This window comes from Cyprinodon variegatus, unplaced genomic scaffold (genome assembly GCF_000732505.1).
Source record: "Cyprinodon variegatus isolate N-32 unplaced genomic scaffold, C_variegatus-1.0 Scaffold1928, whole genome shotgun sequence".
Taxonomy (NCBI): domain Eukaryota; kingdom Metazoa; phylum Chordata; class Actinopteri; order Cyprinodontiformes; family Cyprinodontidae; genus Cyprinodon; species Cyprinodon variegatus.
The window spans coordinates 35,454-41,619 of NW_015152381.1; the positions used below are offsets into that span (position 1 = coordinate 35,454).

The 6,166-nt window shown below is 53.6% G+C and overlaps 1 protein-coding gene across 3 annotated transcripts in view; it reads right to left on the reverse strand.

Annotated features, from left to right (window-relative positions):
* The window catches only part of slc12a2 (solute carrier family 12 (sodium/potassium/chloride transporter), member 2), a 31,530-nt gene that overhangs the window by 24,114 nt on the left and 1,250 nt on the right, over nt 1–6,166 (reverse strand). The window lies entirely within an intron of this gene.

The window sequence follows — 6,166 nt, forward strand, 5'->3', positions numbered from 1 at the left end:
GATCGCCAGTTAACCCACCGTTTGGACAGATCGCCAGTTAATCGCTTGGACAGATCGGCAGTTAACCCACCGTTTGGACAGATCGCCAGTTAATCGCTTGGACAGATCGGCAGTTAACCCACCGTTTGGACAGATCGCCAGTTAACTGACCGTTTGGACAGTCCGCCAGTTAATCGCTTGGACAGATCGGCAGTTAACTGACCGTTTGGACAGTCCACCAGTTAACTGACCGTTTGGACAGTCCGCCAGTTAATCGCTTGGACAGATCGGCAGTTAACTGACCGTTTGGACGGTCTGCCAGTTAACCGACCGTTTGGACAGTCCACCAGTTAACTGACCGTTTGGACAGTCCGCCAGTTAATCGCTTGGACAGTCCGCCAGTTAACTGACCGTTTGGACAGTCTGATGCCTCCTCCCTCCTCCTTTGGTTTCTATGATCCCACAGCAATGGCGGCTAACGATGGTTGCAGCTGGTTAGACTGGTCAGGCTGCTGTCCATACCTGATCCCATTCATCTCATGCATGCCTTCTAAAGGAGCTGGATGGAAATTAACGGAATGTGAAGACTTTCACTTCATGAACACATTCTCTGATGATGAGAGCAGAGGAAAAGGAAAACTACCCGTTTAAAATAAACCCCCCCTGCAAGACGTCGGTGGAAAAGCCCCAGCTGATGAGCAGGTTTGGTTCACTGACCATGAAGCTCCTCCTGATAACGAGGAACTGGTTTCACTCTGAGGACAGAACCTGCTGGAGGAACCGTCCCTGAGCTCTGCAGCAGGGTCTACCACCGACAGACCACCTATGCTGACCACAGACCACCTGAACCACCTACAGACCATCTGAACTGACCACAGACCACCTGAACCACCTACAGACCATCTGAACCACCTACAGACCATCTGAACTGACCACAGACCACTTGAACCGCCTACAGACCACCTAAGCTGACCACAGACCACCTGAGCCACGATGGGCCTAACGAACCACCGACAGACCACCTGAACCGCCTACAGACCACCTAAGCTGACCACAAACCACCTGAGCCACGATGGGCCTAACGAACCGCCTACAGACCACCTAAGCTGACCACAGACCACCTGAGCCCCGATGGGCCTAACGAACCACCGACAGACCACCTGAACTGACCACAGATCACTTGAACCGCCTACAGACCACCTAAGCTGACCACAGACCACCTGAGCCCCGATCAGCCTAATGAACCAGCTGCAGACCGTCTGCTGGTGGAGCCAGACGGACCGGGGCCACAGCAGACAGTTGTTTTCAGACTGGCTCCGGTTACGATTGGCAGCGACTCAGTTTCCTTTAATAAAAGCAGCAGCTTCATTATTAAAGGTGATAATTAATCATCATTTATTAAGGCTGGAGTTAATTAAGTGTCGTCGCCTAACGACCTCCTGCTTGTTTCTCTGATGCGGGAACCAGAACCAGCTGGAGGATGTGTGTGTCGCTGACACGGTGGGGCCCCCAGCTCAGGGGCCGCCATGATGGGCAACATGTGGCAGCCAGTAAACAAGCAGAGGAAGTTTTCCACGATGCCGTGACGTCTGAGAGGAAGTAGATCTGAGGCTCCAGATGGGAGCAGCAGGCTGGGGGAGGGGGGGGGCAGAGGCCAGCTCCTGGGGGCCACAGCCTTAGAGTCAGATACTTTACAGAAACCTGGATCTCCTCAGACAGTCTAACTCTGCTGATCCTGGGAGCCCTCCGCTCTCCTCCCAGTATCACCAGTTAGTCCCAAACAGGTTTGTTATGGATCCGTGCAGCAGGGAGCGGCCGCCAACGTTCGCTGCACATACCGCCGCCGAGCCTCTGAGCAGAACCAGCGCTGACAAAACGCTGAGCTTAGCAGCACTGGGAGCAGCTGCAGGGGCCGGGACAAAAACTACAATCAGACCGCACAGGGCAGCCATGTTGGATTCTATTGGAGCAGAGTCCTGGCATGAAGCTGGGCCTCGGTCCAGTTCCCAACAGAACCTGCTGAGATGGACCTGGAGGAGCTGCATTCCCAGAGAGTCAGCAGTGGAGCATCAGCTGATCAGCTGAGAGGGATTAGGATTAGGCAGCCATGAAAAAACTAATGATGAAGAAGAACAGATTAGCATTAGCTACGCTACTAGTTTGCTAATGCTAATCCTCAGTCTGTCAGAGAAAAGAAAAACTATGACCCAGGAACTGGACCAGAACCAGGAACTGGACCGGGACCAGGAGCCGAACCGGAACCAGGAGCTGGACCGGAACCAGGAGCTGGACCGGAACCAGGAGACCAGACCGGAACCAGGAGACCAGACCGGAACCAGGAACTGGACCGGAACCAGGAGACCAGACCAGAACCAGGAGCCCGGACCGGAACGAGGAGCCCAGACCGGGACCAGGAGCCCAGACCGGGACCAGGAGCCCGGACCGGGACCAGGAGCCCGGACCGGGACCAGGAGCCCGGACCGGAACCAGGAGCCCGGACCGAGACCAGGAGCCCGGACCGAGACCAGGAGCCCGGACCGGGACCAGGAGCCCGGACCGGAACCAGGAGCCCGTACCGGGACCAGGAGCCTGGACCGGGACCAGGAACCCGGACCAGAACCAGGATTGGAACCAGGAGCCCGGACCGGAACCAGGAGCCCAGACCAGAACCGGAACCAGGAGCCTCTTCAGGCATTGTCCTTCTGACAGGTCGAGGGCCGTTGGATGGAGACCTGCTGACGTGTAGATCAGGTACTGAGAGGCTCCTGAAGCCTGAGAGGATTTTCAGGCTGAGGAGGAAAAAAAGGGGCGGGGTCTACAGGGTCATAACAAACCAGCATGAGTCAGAGGGGACGCCTCCTCCCATCAGGGGCCACGGCGGTCCCTCTGAGTCCTGTCCTTCCTGCCTCCAAACAAAGGCAGGAGGACGGACATGGCGGGTCCGGAAACGGGAGAGGACATCCTTCAGAAACGTCAAATTGGACCCTACAGGATAACGGCTGAGGTCCGGCCATGGTTCTGGATTCTACTCTGATGGAGCGGCCGTTTCCATGGCAATAAGCAGAAATGGTGCCGATGGCGGTTCTGCTGTGTTGGACAGAAGCAGATGAAGCAGAGTGGATCAATAATTCCCATAATGCAGCTGGGTTCTGGTCGCAGCGAGGAGGAGACGTCGATACGCAGGCCCGCTGGGTTTCTGCTCGGCCGCTCGGGTCAGACCTAATCTGCTCTGGCTCCACGTTCCTCTGCCGGGTCAATAAAGGTCAAAGGTGAAGCCGGAGAGCACTGACACCCAAACACACTCCTGATCCTGCAGCAGGTCCAGAACCCAGCAGAACCTCCAGAGTCCCGGCCCAGTGCACCAGAACCCGGCTGTGGAAAAGCATCGACCCGCTGCAATCGATGGGCCTTTCTGACGCGCGTTCCAGCGCGGCGTGCAGGGTCACAGCGACCTTCAAACCGCTCCACTCCCAGCAGCTTCAAAGGCAAGCTGACCCCCCCCCGCCACCACTGGACCCGGGCCAGCCCAGCGCCTCCTTCACGGGCCTCTCTAATTCCCAGGCGCTGAAAGCCTGACCCGTCAGGTGGAGGACGGCGGCCAGAAACAAAGGAAGCGTTTTCCTCCATGAACGGATCCAGAGAAACCAGATGAGGGGAAAGATGGCCGACGGCGACGGGCCATTCCCTGATGAAACCAGAGGTTCTACCGTCTGGTACCGAGTGAGCTCAGACCTGAGGGAGGGGAACCCTGCAGACCTGAAGGCAGTCAGGGTGGAACCTGGATGATCCGCCCCTTCAGCCTGCAGGACGCCGTTAGAAACCGTTAACCAGGTCGCTTCAGATAACCAGAACATTCAGAACCAAGGTTTCACTTTAAGGTTGCTGAGAGGCAAAGAATGGCCGCCAACAAGGAAGAGATTAGGGTTGGCGCCGCCCCAGAACCCCGCACTGCCTTACAGACCGCAGGAAAAACTGGATCAACTGTTTCTGCTTCAACAACACAAACATTCAGGAGTTTTTCTCCTTTATGGAAGTTTGAGGATTTTATGGATTTTTACACCAATTCTTTTTTCCTCCTTTGGTTTTATGAGAGAAATGATAAAAGTTGCTCTAATTTCAAGCATGGCGGCTTTAAGCTGAACAAAATGAGTCGATAATGATTCCAGCTGGAAGCCATGGAAACACGCTAACCGTTAGCAGCTGCTATAGGATCATTTTATCAGTTTAATCAAAGCAACAGGCTGAAGTAAACAAACTACGGAGGCCCAGAGAGGACATTAGTGGAGAATCAAATCAAGCCTGAAATGGTGAAACGCTCATTGATCCGTCATCCAGCCGCCTGCTGCTGCGTTCATCTAAACCTGCTAGCATTAGCCGTGACTCGCTGGCGGGGGGTCAGACCCTCAGAGCATGGTTCACGTAGCGAGCGGATCGGCGACGGCAGTTTTACTGCGGTGGTTCTTAGGGCGACACTTCACTGAGGAATGATGGATTAACATAATAATAAAATACTTTAATAAAACATCTGGAACTTTCTAAAACTCCATCTAATAATCGAAAGTTATGGATATAAACCAGAAACAACTAAAACCAACTAAATGAATGGTTTCTCCAGCAGCTAAGCTCAGCCCCTCCCAGGCAGGACCACAGGTGCTGGGCAGCGTGAGGTCAGGGCCGTTCCTGGACCTGGACCTGGACCAGGACCAGGACCAGGACCTGGACCAGGACCAGGCATCATTTAACCCGTAGCTGCAGCTCCTCTGGTCCACTCTGGGTGCAGCTAGCATGCAGGTGGGGAGTCAGAGGGAGTCAGGTCTGGTTCTGGAGCCTCATAGGGACCCATTTTTCATCATTCTATCTCTATTCTCCCACTCTGCAGAATCTATTAGTTCAATCTCTGTGCTTTTTCCATCATAGTAGCTTTAGCGTTCCTTCCCTGCTGTGAAATGCAGATGTATAAATAAACTGAGCAGATAAGGCTTCTTCAGAACTTTCTACGCTGCCTGGCACTGAATGACTAACTGACCGCCTGCATCTGGACTTGTTAATGGGTCGTGACGTTCACGCTGACTTTCTGTGGAGCCTTTCCTGCTTCCAAACATCTTCTAGCCGTTTCCTAATATTTAGCTCTTTGTGGCCTGCTTCATCTTCCAGCTCATCCAGAACAGATCGGATCACCAGAACCTTCAGATGTGCGGCTTCAGAAACAGGCAGGGAGCTTCTGTTTTCTAGATCTTCTTTTTCAAGCAAAGTAACGTTGTGTTGTAACATGTTTTTGTAGGAAATTGCAGCTTGCCCAACGTCCTGTTGCCCGGCTCCATCACTAAGGTTCCGTCAGCACGGCCCGGCTCCATCACTAAGGGTCCATCAGCACGGCCCGGTTCCGTTAGCACGACCCGGTTCTGTCAGCACGGCCCGGTTCTGTCAGCACGGCCCGGTTCCAGCCCAACTACCACAGCCTGCTGCAGCTGTTCCACCTGCGGAGCAGCTATGGGCGCTTCCTTCCAGCATGGTGAGGAATCAAAGCGGACCCACATGGTTCTGATCTGCAGAACCAGGAAGTGAGAACGTCTGCTGAACGGTTCTTGTTCTACCCTTAGAATCCCAGTTTATCCCACAGAACGATCCCAGTCCATGGATGGGCCCAGCCCACCAACGGGCCCAGTCCATGGGGAACCCAGGAGATGCTGGATCATGTTTATAGACTCGGCTTTATTCATCCACTGGGATAAATCCTTCAGGGAGATTCTGCTTCCAGCATATAGAGTACAAAGAGTTAAAGCAAGAGGCCATTAAGGACGAAATACTACAGACTATAGAAAACAAGCATATAGATGCAAAACAACATTGAAAAAAAATAAAAAAGTTTTAATGTCCTGGAAAATGTTTCCTTTAGAGATCAAACTATCTGCCAGCAGGAAGCGACACTGGGATTATGGCTGCAGATCAGCCGGGTCTGGACCTGATCCGGGCTCACCCTGCATCACTATGACAGGCTACTGGTGGCAGAGCCTGACTGCTCCCACAGCATGACACCCCCTCTACCAAACCCTTTACTGTTGGTGCAGCAGTTTGATTCTAATACAAAATATGTTCAATAAAAACTTTAACAAAACCTCCTGATGAGGAAGACCTGCAGACCCCCTCACTGAGGAAGACCTGCAGACCCCCTCACTGAGGAAGACCT